Here is a 17,082-nt window from a genome sequence, read left to right as displayed (position 1 = left end):
TATGTCTTAAATAGCCTCCAAACAACATGGAATTTTCTTTTTATGAAAAGTTCAGCCTGATGACTAAATTCTATTCGTCTTTGTCTCTGTTTCTGTTTCTCATTCTCTCAGTCTCTGTCTCTCTCTTCTCATTCTCATGACTTAAGCAATACTGAGGTCTCTGCATACAGCTATTCTACTTTCCCCCCACCTTTAGATACTCTAATGATCCCTTAAACTTCGCAGAAATCTGACCAAGGGTAATGTCTGAACACTGGTTTTTGTTTTTGTTTTTCAGTCAGAAAGGATGAAGAACAATTTACAATTGTGCTCAGTTAGAATCCCCAGATTGTGAGGAGGTGAGCCACTGTCACACCACCACACCACATGGCAGCATTTTGTACCTTGTACTTTGGTTTGTAAAATCACATGGCCTGTTTTACATTCCTATCTGTCACATTCCATCTTGTTGCTTTCAGACCAGAATTTGAGAGTGTCAATTACCATTTTATCCTCAGCTTCAGTGAGAGACAGTTGTTTTAGTAAGATAGAAAAATCAGATATTTGAGGTTATCTTGGAAGGGGTACTAGGAATCTCCTCCTTCTTATTGTCCTTCTGTTGGTGGTGAACCATTTCTCCTCCTTGAGGGCTCTACTCTCAGGTGTTTAGAGAATGTCTTATCAGTCAGATTCCAAGGGAACATTCTCTGAGAGTCTTGCCTTTAGAAGTCTTTATCATTCTATAACTGGATTCCTGAGCCAAAGGCTCAACTCTGGGGAATTCATTTCAGGTCTGACCACTCAGCACAAAGAAATTAAACAAAAGTAAAGGTGGAAATAGAGAAAAGAAGCTTAATCAAAATGTGAACTTAGGAATACTATGATCAAGCACTTAGTCCATAATGCAGCATGAGATACTGACATGAGATTTAGTTTTATTTTATTTTTTTATTGTGAAAATACTGTACAAAGGGGTTACAATTACATGGGCAAAGTAATGAGTGCATTTCTTATCAAGCATTGTTGCCTCCTCCTTTATTTCCACTTCCCATCCCTTCCCACCTCCCCCCTCTCCCCACCCCCCTTCCCTGCCAAAGTTGTAAAGTTCGTTTTCGACATAACGACTTGTACATCTCATTGTTGCAATGGGTCCACCTGTATCCCTATTTAAACGATTTGTTTTTTCCCTTCCCCTCCACAGATTATACCAATACAGAAAGAATTGATGTAGAAGGCAGAAGTATGCATAAGTAGGCAATCTTGACCGAACTGTGATCTGTTGGATCATTATCTAAGTTTTAGATCTGCAATGTGGCTATGCAGAAGTCCTTATGAATTAAGGGAGACAATAAAGTTCTCAGGAGTAATTGTCTCTGCTTTGAGTAATCTGTGGAACAGTGCAGATCCGGAAATCCAAACTGAGTACAGGTTTAGGACAGTGACTAGAGGCTTTCATATATCTTTTTAGGGTCTGGGGCAGGACACTAAAAACTGACAGCAAAATATCTTACTCTCTGAACATTCAGCCTTAAAAGCTTACTAGATAGGGTATATATCAGCAGTTTTTAGACAGATGTTTATGGAATGGTGGACATGCTGGCATAAAGAGTTGAGCAGGAATCTGCGCCAAAATAAAAGAAAATTACAAAATAAAGGCAGAGCTACCAAGTTGTTATTCTGCCTTGCGGGACCAAGTACTTCTGTTGTTGTTTCAAACAAATTCAGCTTCTATGTCCATGTTACAATCTTATTATTTTCTTCTTCATAGCACTTAGTTAGCACTGTTCACATTGCTAAATCTTTCTCACCTATTAGTTAGCTGTTCTTTGTCCTCTAGTACAATGCTAGAATAAAATGTTTGCCTGGTTTGTGCTTTCCTTTCAACCTTTGGTATCTGCCAAGCTTATAATTGGTGTTACTTAAATAGAGAATAAATGAATGAATACTTGGTTTAATATCTACCTGTAGGCAGATATTAGATATTAAGGATCATTATTATTCAACAATTAAAAACATTCATGCTTTTAACCAGGAAAAATATAAGCTGTTGATCTCCTATACAAGAAAATGCTGTCATGATTACCTCAGATATAGTTATGTACATTGATAAAAGTTCAGGTATAGGAGAATTTATCTGAGTAGAAGATAAGTGAGTTTTGTAGATGACAAGATCCAAAATTGGTTTTGGAAACATGAGTAAAATAATGCAGAATATCTCAAAAATGTGCAGAATACAGAGTTGGAACGCAAAACAGAAAAGTAGGGGAGGGAGCCTTGATATAAATGTGCTGGATGTAAAGCATTTATTAGATAAATATAATATTTTTATATTCTGAAAAACAGGAAAGTAAAGAAACAGTTGGCATAGATCTTATATATTTCTTCAGTTGAAAGAATTAATTATTAGCTGGGTGCTGGTGGCTCATGCCTAAAATCCTAGCTACTCAGGAGGCTGAGATCTAAAGATCTGTGGTTCAAAGCCAGCCCAGGCAGGAAAGCCCAGGATTCTCTTATCTCCAATTAATCACCAAAAAGTTAGAAGTAGAGCTGTCGCTCAAGTGGTAGAGAGCTAACCTTAAAGGGAAAAAAGTTCAGTAATAGACACCATTGAGTTCAAGCTCTAGGACTGGCAAAAATATCAATTATTATCACAACTAAATAGGCATTTCTCTACTTTGTAAGGGTAATTGTAAATCAGTGCAAGGTTCCATTAGATTCCTATTATACAACCTATTATATAAAACATTTCAGATTAACTGTCTATAGGAAAGAAGTAATATAGTTCCATTTGAGTTCACTGTAGATTACAAAGATCACTAGAAAATGAAAAGTACAAAGAAAGGACAAGCTATACTATTCTTGTCACAAAAACTCCTGAGCACTAAGATAGAACAAAATTAGGTCAGATAAAAGGATTCCAGAACCACATCATTTTTTTCCTCTGGAAAATTTGAACACTTTTATGTGCTTTTTAAAAAATATTATCTTTCAAATTACATGGACACTTTCTGTATTTTTCTTCCTTTTAAGCAAACTGAAATGTCTATAGTTTCTGGAAGAAGAACTTCATACTCTCAAGAAATCAAATAATATCTATAATAACCATCAATTATAGGACATAGATCAGTTTTAAAATTAGGGTATATATAGGGTATATATCAGTTTTAGGGTATACTTATATTACATTAATAAATATATGAAATAAATAAAGATACAAAATAAATTCAGTTATAAGCCACATGAACACAGTCCTGTTTACAGTAAGGTATCTCAGGCTACACTATAGTTTTCGATAACTGCGCTCACAAAAGGAATTACCCTACGTCTCACTTAAGCCACGTATCTATTGTTCATTAAGACTCAAATATGGGCTGGGAAGGTGGCTCAGTGGTAGAGCACTTGCCTTGCATGCCTGAGGCCCTGGGTTTGATTCTTCAGCACCACATAAGCAAAAAAGAAAAAAGCCGGAAGTGGCATTGTGACTCAAGTGGTAGAGTGCTTGCCTTGAGCTGAAGAGCTGAGGGACAGCGCCCAGGCCCAGAGTTCAGGCCCCACGACCAGACCCCCCAAAAAAAAAAAAAAAAAGACTCAAGTAGTGTTGAGGGCATGAACTTGCAGAAATCTCTTTTCTGGACATGAACATGTAAATCCTTAGATTTTCAATGATGCTTCTGGAAATGAAAAGACTGATTTCTTTCTGCAGTGGAATGTCTGGACACAAAAATAGAACTGAGGGACTGATAGGTTTTAGGAGGTGAGACTAGAGATATGCCGCTTGAATGACAAGACAGGGCCAGAAACTCATTGCAGAAAGTTTCCAGCACAAGGAAGAAAGTATTCCAATGCAGTAAGCCAGTGTGAGGTGCAGAGGCTGAATGTCCTTGAACATTGTGCACCAAGGGAAAACTGGCTCATCACAGATACTTAGCTTAGTGTAAGAGCCACAACAAGGGAGCATCTGGAAGGTGTTTGGCTATGGGTGTAAATAAAGTAAAATAACCATGGAAGTGACCATTCTTCCCAGGGGGTAAAACACTCGTGGACACTTTAGGATAAGGACTTGGGAATTAATGAAATATGCATATTTATGTTAATTAAATTAAGTCAGTCAGTTAATTAAATTAGCTGATGAGTTAACTAAACTCAATAAATTGCTGTTATAAAGAGAGTAACAAATTTAGTCACTCTCCTTAATTTAATTAATTTTTAGAGTAATCCTGTTTGTACTCACAGGCAAACCTGGGGCATTCAAGTTGCAAACAAAATATCCTATCAGTGGCCACCAAAAGAAGATACAATTAAAAATTAATACCATGGCGGTTGTGAACAAATAGAAGGTACAAAAATGGGACTGATTAGACACCCAGGCTTTGAAACTAGATGAACATCTTTTTAAATTACTCATCTCTGAGTTACTAGCTGCATGGCTTTAAGCAAGACACATAATCACCTTATCAGTCGATATTCCATGCATCCCATGCTTTCACTGTAAATGACAATAGTATCACCATTGCCATTGCAGGGTTGTCAAAGCACCCACAGGTGACTGAGCTACACATCAGCCATGCTGATGGCTTAATTTGCCACTTTTTTCTGAGATTGAGAACTGTTTCCCAGAATCTCTTTCCTAGAATCTGAATTAATGTTTTCCAGTGAGTGGAATTTGAGGGGATTTTGGAAACCAGAGAGAGGCAGGAGAAATTTCAGGGCGGTCTGAGGGCGGTCTGAGGGCAGATGAGAGATGTGAGTGGAGAAGACTTCACAGCAGGTTGGCCCACCTAGAGAAGCTCTTCAGAAGGAACAGAGACACTTGAGAGCCCTCTGTGTCTGACTTCCAGCTGAGCTCAGCAGTGTGGACACCTCTGACCCTTAGGGGCAGCCTCCAACCCAAGGCCTTCATCAGCATTTTTCTGGCCTCTGTATCCAAGCCTTTACTTCTCTGTCATGTAAACTTACTTTTACTAAATCGTTACAACCCAGGAAGATAGAACAGCTCTCATTTTCCTGACTTAACCTTTAGTGTTAGCTAATATCTTAAGGTTTACTATGACTGTTATAGATTTTATATATTTATAGGTGACATGTTAAATGTTTATTGCTATTACTGTTACCATTAATAGTATGCATGAGTGATGTTATACAGACACAAATATTTTTATGTTTTTTTCTGATTCTCAAAACTAAGAAACAAATATTTACTTAATACAGTTTATTATCAATATAAGCTTTACCTTCATGAATACATCCTGTAATGAAATACTCCCTGCATTTGACACCTGTTTGCTATATTAATTCCAATTTTATTAATGTTAGTCTAATTTTGATTATTCAAATACAATTATTTTAAAGTATGTGTGCTTTTACATATAAAGACAAAGTCTTTTTAGATGATCTAGACAATCTATTGAGCCTAAATCATTAAGTAATAAGCAAATGGATATTTCTGTTATTCAGTGTGTAAAATCTACTGGAATTTGAGTCTCTTATAACCTGTGATGGACTTGTGGGTATATAGCATATAGTATAATGCAACCTTGTATTACATACAAATTGAAATGTCAATTGTGGAGACTGAGTACTAATTCTTCACATAGATCATGTCAATGTGCATTTGAATTTTAAGCCCACTATATAAAAAGATGCTTGAGTGAGCTGATAGAACACCATACACTCCTTTATGACTAAAACTAGAATGTGTAGTTACACAATAGTGAAACTTATTCTAATAAAAGATCCATTTTATTTGATGCAAGCTGTGAAATCCTTTGAGTGGAATACAAACAAAAAGTACACAGGAACACACAAACATCTAATCATCCATAATACTTATCCCTAGGCATCTATTTACACATGGATCAGAGCAAGCCTCCCAGGACCCCTAGGTTAAGAACCCATCCTTGGGTACCATAGCTTGTGATTCCATAGTATTGTCAAAAAGTGTGTGGGTTTTGGACTACTACTTATTGTTTCATTTGCTTGATTGATAGCTGATGTTTTTTGTCTGTGCCAGTGTTTGAACTCAGGGACTTGTGATTTGCTCAGTTTGCATGAGATCTCCCCTCAAGTTGCTTTAAAAAAACATTTACCTTGTACCTTAGACCACCTTTGTATAGAAAACTAGAAGGGGTGCTGTGGCTCAAGTGGTAGAGTGCTAGCCTTGAGCTGAAGTGCTGAGGGACAGCGCTCAGGCCCAGAGTTCAAGCCCCACGACCAACAACAATAACAAAAAAAGTATAAGTGCTGAATAAAATTTCCAGGCAAACACTGAGGGCCCTCATGGCAAAATACATGGAAACCCTTCCAGTTAAGGAATAATAGGTTCAACGTAACAGTTTATCAAAACAACTCACTTGGTGTTAGGTGAGATTTCCTACAATTTTATTCAAAAATAACTCCTTAGGGATAAAATATATAGGTGATATTTACTAGAAATAATGAAACAGTGAAAATTTCAAATAGATTAAATAAACCCAGGATGGAAATAGCAGTTATATTCATTAACTGTCATAATAAGAAAGAAATCTTGATTGAGTAAAAATTACTTTAAAATTTTTTGGGGCTATCTTGGTCTTTGAACTCAGGATCTCAGGCTTCCTAGGCATGTACTCTGCCATTTGAACCAGTCCCCAGCTCTTTTTTGCTCTTTAGCTGTTTTTCAGATATGTTCTCTCACTTTTTCCCAGTTCCATCCATTAACCATGATCCTCCTATCCATCCTATCTATCACATAGCTGAGATTACAGTTGGAAACCACTGTACCTTGCTTGTTTGTTGAGATGCAATCTCACTAACTCTTCCCAAGGCTGGCCTTAAACCAAGTTCCTTTCCACCACTTTGTCTTACATAGCTGGGATAACAGGTATACATCACCATCTCTGACCCATAAAATTACCTTATTTATTAACTAAGTAACTAAAACAATGTGCTCAAAATAACAGAATAGTAAGAAAAGGAATAGTGTATGCCCAGCATCTCCTTTTGGAACTGCTGGTGTAAGAAAAAGAGCTATACATTGCTCTCTCTGTGGAAAACACTCAAATTGGTGATTCATGAAGTAAACAAACTTGGACGATAAGAGAGAATTTGGAAAGATAGTATATTTTAACAGAAAGGCATAAGTTGGCATTCTTGGTGGACCTATCTTTATACATTGGCTCTATGCTTGCTATTTGAACTTCAGGTGTTTACTTCATTTACTTCTTTCTCCAAGACTTAGTTGTCTCAGCCTTAAAATAAATAAGCCAATAGCAGCGTGGCAGTTGATGTCATGTGTGCCACATGGCCTATGTGCCGTATTTCACAGCACTGTGGTTTCCTATTACTTTCCTATAAATAAACAATGTAGGAAGGGGCAAAGGGCTTGCCTGTTGGGTTGCTCTGGATGTTATCTTTCTCAAGGTAAGTAAACAATTTGTCAAGTTGACTTACAAGTCAATCCCTAAGAGAATTCAGCTGCAGGCAAATGCAAGAGCAAATTTTCGAGCTGCTGAGCTGGAAATAGCATTCCCTTTCCTGTCCAGCATCTATTTCAGTCTCCTAAAATTAACTACTCTCCAGACTGTTAGGACAGTCGCTTTGTCCTTTTCACTATACATCTACTTCCTAATCAAGAAGGCAGTGGAGGCATTTCCCAACCCAGCAACCAAATCTCTGATGTTTCAGACATCATCCAGTGTTCAACATTTCAATATGATTATTTGGATACAGTTGACCTACAGTTAGGATCAGATCTTTAATGTTAGAGTAAAAAATAAGTTATGGTATCTTCACACAGTGAAAAACTAAACAGCCATGAACATGAATAACATTACAGTTAAAGATTTCTTTCATTCCCAGTCATCCATCCGGGATCACTCTGAGCAGCATGAGGCAAAATTCCTCTGTAAATGGTGACAAGTCTCTGTTTTATTATGCACAGAAGTATCTTTTTAAACCTGAAAATACCTTCTTGTTATCTAATTACACATTGGGATTACTTCCTTTTCTGTTTTGGTTTCCATTATTCTTTTGAACAAGGCACAGTGGTACATCAAATAAGTATAAATCTTGCAAAGAAATGCACAGAGACCTTTTGCCCAGCTTGCCCTGTGTTTATATCTTGCAAAGTCATAGCACAACGAGAAAACTGATCATAGTACAGTCTGAAGAACATACATTACAGATTTCTCCAGTTTACATGGATTTGTGCTTGTGTGTTTGTATGTATATGAACTTAACTTTATTGCAGTGAACCTGTCTTTATCATCACATCTACTCATTCTCCTCTGCATGTAAAACTCCCAGAAACCACTAATTTGCTCTCCATGTCTATAAGCTTGTCAGTTCACAGTGACAAGTAAACATCTGAGATTTCTGTCTAAACTTAGCCGAATTTCCTTAAGGGTCACCCAAAGTGAGAATATTATTGCTTTATCTATTTTTATTACTGAGAATTACTCATTGTGTACATGTAGCATGGTATGTTTTATTATTTATTAATAATCATTGAAAGACAGTTGGTCCATTTTCAGGTTCTGTATATTATAACTAATGCTACCATGAACAATCAATTATAGGATTCTGTGTGGATATAAGTTTTCATTTCTCTAGGTGAAATGCCTGAGACTACACTTAGTTGACTACGTGGTAAGGCCATCTTTAAATGAGCTGATAAGCTATTTTTAGTTTTGTTTGCAATAGCTGGTTTATATAAGACATCCCTATACGTTTCCAGTAATATCATTGTGGTTTTAATTGCATTTATCTAATGACTTATAACATTGGCCATTCTCTTGATGCCTTCTGCTTATCATTTTCAATAAAATGTTATAAATGTCATTTCCACACTTTCCCAATTCTTTGGGTTTTTTCAAAGCTTTGAATGTTCACGATACATTACAGATACTACTGCTTTGTTGAATATGTGATTTCAAACTATTTTGGCTCATTAAAGGATTCCTTACACAGAAGATATTTCAATTTTAATGAAGTCCTATTTATAAATTTTCCCTTGATGCTTTTTGACTTCAACGTTAAATGTACAAGCCCTGAATATTTTCCTGTGAGTTCTCCTCTGAAGCATCACAGTTTTACAATTCACAATAAACTCCTCAGTGGTCTATTGGAAATTAATGTTTGTGTAATTGATCTGTATTCGAGATTTGAGATCAAACTGTTGCTTATAAATATTCTTCATCTTGTAATATGTGTTAAAAATCACTATTTGTCAATTGTTAGTCAATAGTATCACCTATCAATATTTTGGCAATAGTATCTCTGTCAATAGTTAATTGGAAGCTGGGTTTAAGTGGCTCACACCTAAAATCCTAGCTCCTCAGGAGGTTGAGATCAGAGGTTCACAGCCAGGCCCAGCATGAAAGTCCATGAGATTATCTCCAATTAACAACCAGCAAAATTCCAGAAGTAAAGCTGTGGCTCAAGTGGTAGAATACTAGCCTTGAGCAAACAAAAAGCTCCAGGACAGCTCTCAGGCACTAAGTTCAAGCCCAGAACCAGAATCAAAAGACAAACCAAACAAACAAATAAATAATTGGCCTGTTCTGGATATGTTCTTGGGTTGTTGGATTGATTTCTGTGTTCATAACTTAAACTTGGAAATCAGGCATAGTGATTTCTCCCATTTCATTCCTTCCATAATAAGTTATGGAAAATTTTTAGTACACCTACAAAAACACATTGCTGCTATTTTGTAAGAATGCTTAGGCACACGCATTATTTTGGGGAAAATGACATCTTTACAATGTTAAGCAAGTCTTACAATTCATGAACAACATTATCATTTATTTAAATCCTCAATTCCTTTTATCCTCATTTCTACTTTTTGTTATACATATTTGGTATATATTTTAAATCATGTACTTAAGTAGTTTATATTCTTTAGAAAAAATTCTAAGTCTTGGCCATAGTTTGTATGTAATATCTCCAAAATTTCATAATATTTTGATGAGAAAAAAAATGACATACAACCACTTTGGAAAGCAGTCTGGAGGGTCCTTAGAAAGCTAAAGATTGACCTCCCTTACGACCCACTCATACCACTTCTAGGCATCTACCCTGAACAACAGGAACCAATATACAAGGACACGTGCACCTCCATGTTTATTGCAGCACTGTTCACAATAGCTAGGATATGGAAACAACCTAGATGCCCCACCACAGATGAATGGATCCAAAAATTGTGGTATCTATACACAATGGAATATTATGCAGCCATTAGAAATGACAAAATAATGGCATTTGCAGGGAAATGGATGGAGCTAGAAGGAATCATGTTGAGCGAGGTAAGCCAAGAACGAAGAGACAAACAGTACATGGTCTCCCTGATAAGCGGATGATAAATCCAAAATGTTAGGTGATATGACAAAACTAACAGGACTTAAGAAACAAAGAACTCCCACTCATCTGGTTGAACCACTACTAAATATCCCCATGCTGCTGATCACGTGTATGGTATATAACATATGAACACCGTTATATATTACAGACTGTGATAGACAATTTGCTCCAGGAAAGTTAGAATGAACGTGTGACTTTAAATGAGCATCATTATTCCACAATACTGTGAATTTCCGGAAATTAAGTAATCACTTAATCACAATCAAAAAAAAAAAAAAAGAACCTTGGGGAAGGGAGGGAGGGAGGGGATGGTAGGGAGAAAACAATGGAGGGGGTAACAATGTTCAAGAGGAAGTGTACTCATTACCCCACTCATGTAACTGTAACCCTCTGTATAGAATCTTTACAATAAAAAAATTAAAAAAAAAATGAATAGCTACTTTTTGTTTTTTTTTTGGGGGGGGGGGTTCTGGTCGTGGGGCCTGAACTCTAGGCCTGGGCGCTGTCCCTCAGCTCTTTAGCTCTCAGCTCTTCAGGTCAAGGCTAGCGCTCTACCACTTGAGCCACAGCCCCACTTCTGGCTTTTCTCTTTTTGCTTATGTGGTGCTGAGGAATAGAACCCAGGGCCTCATGCATGCAAGGCAAGTGCCTCTACCACTGAGCCAGCTTCCCAGCCCAGGAGCTACTTTTTGTTGTGAGACTTGGAGGGACAGTCAAAGGGGAAGATTCAGATTGAGTTTACTATTTGCTTTTTTATGGCAATGTATAGTGTAAGTCCTCTTCAGCGTTGAGAAACTTTCAATAAATGTATTATTCTATGAAAAAAAAAAAGACAAAATCCAAGCATTGTCAATTAAGCTTTAGATGGTCAGGACAGCTGTTCTTGCCTGAGTCAGGAAGTCTGAGGCTCTTTTGACAAGAAGCTTCAAAAAGAAATCTGAAGAAAACCTTTTTCAAATCCTAAAAACCAATGAAAATGAAAACCAAAAAAAAAACACTTTCATACAATGAAAGAGGAAAGTTTATGCTATAAAAGTTTACTTTAAAAATTCAAAGAAATTTCACATAAATAATGTAAAGATTCACCTCAAGTTCTTACAAAAATAAGAACAAACCAATCTCAAAATGAGTAGAAAGAAATAAAGAAAAAAAGATCAGGACAGAAATTAATCTAGTGACTAAAAGTATGATACAAAGAATTAATAAAAGAATAAAAATAGTTCTTTGAAAGGATGTACAAGAGTGACAAATCATTAGCTCAACTAATGAAGTGATAGAGAAGATTCAATAAAAAATAAAGCTGAAAAATTAATATCACAATAGATATCACTGAAACCCAGAGTATCATTAGGTAAATTTAGAATTTATATTCCAATAATTTTTAAAAATCCAGAACTGAACCAAGAATGAGCAATGACATTGAAGTACTAATAAAAAAATTCTTGCAACAAAGAAAAGCTCAGGACTAGATAATTCACAGTTCAGTTCTCCCAGAACTTTAAGGAAGAACTAACTCTAATACTTCTTAACTATTCCTCAACATAGAAAGGGAAGGCATTTTCCAAACTCATTCTATAAAACCAATATTGGCAAAACTGTACAATAATACAACAAAAGAATAGAAAACAATAGGCCAATATCTTTAATAAATTCTCAACAAACTATTTGCAACACACACACACACACACACACACACACACACACACACACACACACACACACACACACACACACACATTGAAAAGATCATACATAATTAAGTTGAGTTCATTCCAGAAAGGTAAGGACAGTTGAACATACTCAAATCAGTAAGTATAGTGAAACACAGTGTCTCAGGGAAAAAAAGTTAGCTAATCACTCAAAAGATGGAGGAGAAAAAGTCTTTGACAAAATTCAGCATCCCTTCACAATAAAGAAACTGCACTGAAAAACTGCAATAAAAGGATAATATTTCAACTTCATAAAAGCTATATGTGACAGACATTATGTGGCAAACATTATGCCAAAATCATTTTCTCTAAAATAAAAACAAGCCAAGGGTATCCACTATCACCAATCTTAATTGAATATACTGCTTGGAATCTAAAAAATAGAGCAATAAGAAAGAGATGGAAATACAAGGGATACAAATAGGAAAAAAGAAGTCAAATTGTCCCTATTTACAGATGCTACTTTATAATAAAGATTCAAAGGACTCTACCAGAAGATTTTTAAATCTGATAAACACTTTAAGCAGGTATAAATGTTAACATATAAACATCAATAGTTGTTGTATATAACAACACGTTCTATAAGAAGAAATCAGAAAAATAATCCCATTCACACACTTTAAGAAAATGTCTAAAAAGAAACCAAAGGCCTGTTTAATAAAAATTATAAAATACTGAAAAAAGAAATTGAAGAAGATATTAGGAGTCAAAAGATATCCCAAGCCATGGATCAGTAGCAATCATACTATGAAAATGGCCACATTATCAAATTTTTCTGACAAATTTGATGACATATGCATCAAAATTCCAATCCTAAAATTTCACACAGAATCATAAAAGACTCCAAATAACTAAATAAATCTGGAAAAGAAAACCAAAACAGCCCTAGACCTCAAATTATACTATTGAGCTACAATGAGACTGCATGGTATTGGCACAAAAATTGACATGTGGACCAGAGGAATAGAGTCAAAGACCCAGAAATGTAACTGTGCAGCTTCAACTATTTGATTTTCAAAACAAAGCACCCAAAACCTTTATTTGAGAAAAGATTCTCTTTAGGCAGTAGTACTGGAAAACCAGGTATTCACAAATAGAAGACTGAAATTTGCCTCCTACCTTATACCTTGTATAAAAATTAACTCCAGCTGGTGGCTTATACTTGTCATTCAGTTACCAGGGAGGATGAGATTGGGGGAATCATGGTTTCAGGTTAGCTCAGACAGTTAAAAGAATTTCGTGTGGTAGTGTGCTTCCATCATCTCAGCTACAACAAGCAAGTACATGCTGAAAACAACTAGTATATAAAAGACTAAGAGGCATGGTTCAGCAGTAGAAAGCCTGCCAAGCAATTGCAAGACGCTGAGTTCAAACCTTAGTACTACCAGAAAAATACATTAAAACATTAAAACCAAAGAAGACAATATAAATCCTGGAACTTTGAAACTACTTGAAGAAAAACACAGGGAAATGCTTCAAGATAGAGGCAAAGGCAATGGTTTTCTGAATAAAATTCTACTAGCTCAGAAAATAATAAGAATTGATGAATGAGATTGCATGAAACTAAAACATTTCTGTACAGCCTTGGAAACAATTACCAAAGTGCAAAGACAGTCTACAGAATAGAAAAAAACATCTTTGCCAGTTATTCATTCCACAAGAATTAATAACCAGAATAAAGAACTGAAAAAAATTAAAGACTAAAAGAACAAATAATTCAATGTATAAGGAAATGAAATGAAATTAATATTTCCAGATGAAGAAATTTAAATGACCAGTAAATATGTAAAAAGATACTAAAAAATACTAAAGATACTAAAAATGAAGGGCTCGTTAACCATCTGCCTTTGAAATATAGCAGACGTCCTCAGAGCAAAGATTTGAGCCTTGGATCTAGATTTCCCAGTGTCTTGAACCACAAGTCATAGGAATCTTCATTTAGACCTATTCTGTTTCAAGTATTTGCTGATAGTAGCTCAAAACAGAATATAATAGGTACCTTGTAAATAATCTCTTCTCTGTTATTTTTTTACAAACCTTCATTTTTGAGTTAGACAAGTTAATTTTCTGTTTTCATAATAAAGTTTTAAATTAGTGAGCAACAATAAGCAGTAGAAGATTGAAGTACAGCACATAGCCTAGTATTTCTCATTGAGATAAAGACTTGATACCCAAGCAAGAATCAATGGATGTTCCAGAAATTAGTATGGTTAAAAGGGTTTATTTAAAGACTGCAATTGGGTGACAGTGAGAGTTAGCTTTAAACTGTACATAGTCACCCCATTTTTATTTAAGTATGTGTTCACTGGGCTAGTTGGGGTGATGACTCAACACACTGTCTAGCCAAACCAGTACACAATGCCATCACTCTCAAGGGTTCAATGTGTGGCAGTAAGCCAAAGAGAAGCGTTTGCAAAGGATGCTTCCAAACCACTCTGATGCTAGCATTCTTGCCAGCATTGCTCTAGTGTGGGGTGGTTCTAGGCGTATGTGAGAACTGTGCTCAGTTCCCTAGGAAATGTGTGAACACAGCATATGACCAATTGGGACTCAGTTTAAGTCCTGCCAGGACCATTGAACCTGCTTCTCCCTGACTTTGTGGCACCTCCAAGTACCCTATCTTGGTATTATTTAACAATAGATATTTATTTCCTTTCTGAGATGGACTATCCTGAGTGTCTGTATTTATTGCATTTGAAACCAAGATGTATTTAATTGAAGTGTATCCATGATCATCACATGATAATTTTTAAAAATGCTGCTACTATAAAACAACCATGTAAGCTCCTAGCACAAACTTTGTGGTTTTTTTCAGTCTGTGCCTGAATCTGTGGCCTGTCTCTGCTGTCAGTTATGTCTTTTTTTCCTATCCCACATTCACTTTTGGCACCCTATACTCTTAGGCAAGTTGTATTTACCATGCCAAGCATTAAAAAGGTTAATACCTAACGATATGAAATATGATGTGTAAAGGCTATTTGTAAAGATATAAAGAAGGCCTCATTATAGGACTTCCTCCAAGGATGACAGTTATTTTGTTAGTATTAACATGGTCCTTAAACATGGAGACTTTGCTTTCCTTTCTTTTGTTTCCTAGGTATGCCATCACCAAGAACTGTAGACTGGCAGAAAGCATGCTGCAGAAGGCAAAAGGTAATAACATTGTCATTTTAGCAAAGAACTTGAAAATGTAAAACTACAAAGACATTAATAGAAATTACAAATTTTAAAATAAGTTTAACAGCAGGATTAAACATAGCTGAAGCTTAACTTGATGGTTGCCTGATAAACATTTCCCAACCACAGAATTGGGAAATGATGGGAAGGGATGGGAAGGGAAAACAAAGGAGGAGGCAACAATGCTTGATAAACAATGTACTCATTACCTTGCTCATGTAATTGTAATCCCTCTGTACGGTATTTTCACAAAAAGAAAATGGGGGGAAAGAATTGGGAAATGTTCTGTAGTTAATCATTTGAACATATGTGGCTCAGTCAAATTGAAGACTTATTTGAAAATAAGACTTATTTGGTTATGGATTCCACAGTAGGCTGAATAACCAATGTATTTTAAGTAGGGTACAAGCCTAGGTTTGAGGAACAACTGAGGCAGGAACTTGAACCCCATTGCTGTCCTTTATTTCTCCCTCTCTCTCATATATATAATTATATAATATATATATATATAATTTTCCATTTTACTTTGTGGCTTTCACAAAACTATGTGGGTACATAGTTTCTGGTAGGTTCTGAACCAACCCATCCTCCAAGGCTACAGTACTTCCAGGACATTCAAGGATGAACTATTTGGCTCTCACATCTGAGGTCAACAGACAGAAACAAACTTTGACTCTCAAAGTTTTGAATGGCTAGCAAGGAGATACAGCATTCATATTGATCAGCTGTCCAGATGGACCCACCAACGATTGCTAGAAAATAAAGCTCAAGCAGGACCCATAGCTTCTTCAGTAGCCATAAAACTAATAGAAATGGCCATTTACGAGGTGATAGAATAATGGAAAAATTATATCATAGCTACATATATCTATGCTATCCAGCTCTACAGAAGTGACTATGGCAACAGTAACTACATAGAATAAAAAGAAGTTCTGATCCAAATGCCTCAAGAAGCTAGTTAGGCACACTAATCATCTAATATCACTACAAGTACAATTCTAGACAACACTTATCCCACCCAGTGAATTAAACCAAGGGTTTTAGCAGTACAACTCTGGCATTTTTGAGGTCAGAAAACCTGCCTTAGACATCTTTGTTTCCTGAGATCAAAGGAAAATTTCTGGCATATTTGCTAAAGGAAAGAATGGAACAATGAAAAAATTATCTAAGTAGCCTTTTTTTGTTTATTGTAAAGGTGCTGTACAGAGGAGTTATAGTTACATAAGTGAGGTACTGAGTACATTTCTTTTTCAACAATGTCAGCCCCCTCCCTCATTTTCTCCCAGTTATTGAAATCCCCACCCTTCAACACTCCAAGATGTATAGTTCATTTCCAATATACTGTCTAGTGAATATCAGTGCTGAATTAGTCCTATGGTTTCTATGATCTTTAATACATCTTTCACTTTTTTTCTGTATATATTGTTCTGACACTCTGCCATGGAGCTACACTCCAATCTTTGTTTTTTAACATATGGTCTAATTATATACCCAAAGCTGCCCTTGAAGTGGTAATTTTCCTACCACGACCTCTTGAGTGTTGAAATTACAGGCATAAGCTACCAAACCTGGCATATTTTCATTTTCATATCACATATTTAAGCTGGTCTCTCATATCCAAATAAATGATACTGACATGGTCCAGGGTTTAGCAAACTCACATTCTCAGGGAAAGGGAGGTTAAAATAATAAATAAAGTAATATTCTATAAAGACCTATGGAACAAAAGAAAAATACAGCAGTTTTCAGAAAAATAGTGGTAGGGTGATCAATAAAGCTACTTTGAAGAGACAATATTTAATCTGAGACCTGAAGATAAAACTGATAATCAGGCATCCCAAATAGTCAGCATTTCAAACAGAGAGAATCATAAATGAAATCA

The 17,082-nt window shown here is 35.9% G+C and overlaps 1 protein-coding gene across 15 annotated transcripts in view; it reads right to left on the bottom strand.

The window, feature by feature from the left end:
- The window catches only part of CUNH8orf34 (chromosome unknown C8orf34 homolog), a 413,720-nt gene that overhangs the window by 272,031 nt on the left and 124,607 nt on the right, over window positions 1–17,082 (bottom strand). The window lies entirely within an intron of this gene.

Source organism: Dipodomys merriami, unplaced genomic scaffold, assembly GCF_024711535.1.
Source record: "Dipodomys merriami isolate MVZ:Mamm:240054 unplaced genomic scaffold, mDipMer1.0.p SCAF_4, whole genome shotgun sequence".
Lineage (NCBI taxonomy): Eukaryota > Metazoa > Chordata > Mammalia > Rodentia > Heteromyidae > Dipodomys > Dipodomys merriami.
Note: the sequence above shows the minus strand (reverse complement) of the source record. Positions and strands in the feature narration are given on the sequence as shown.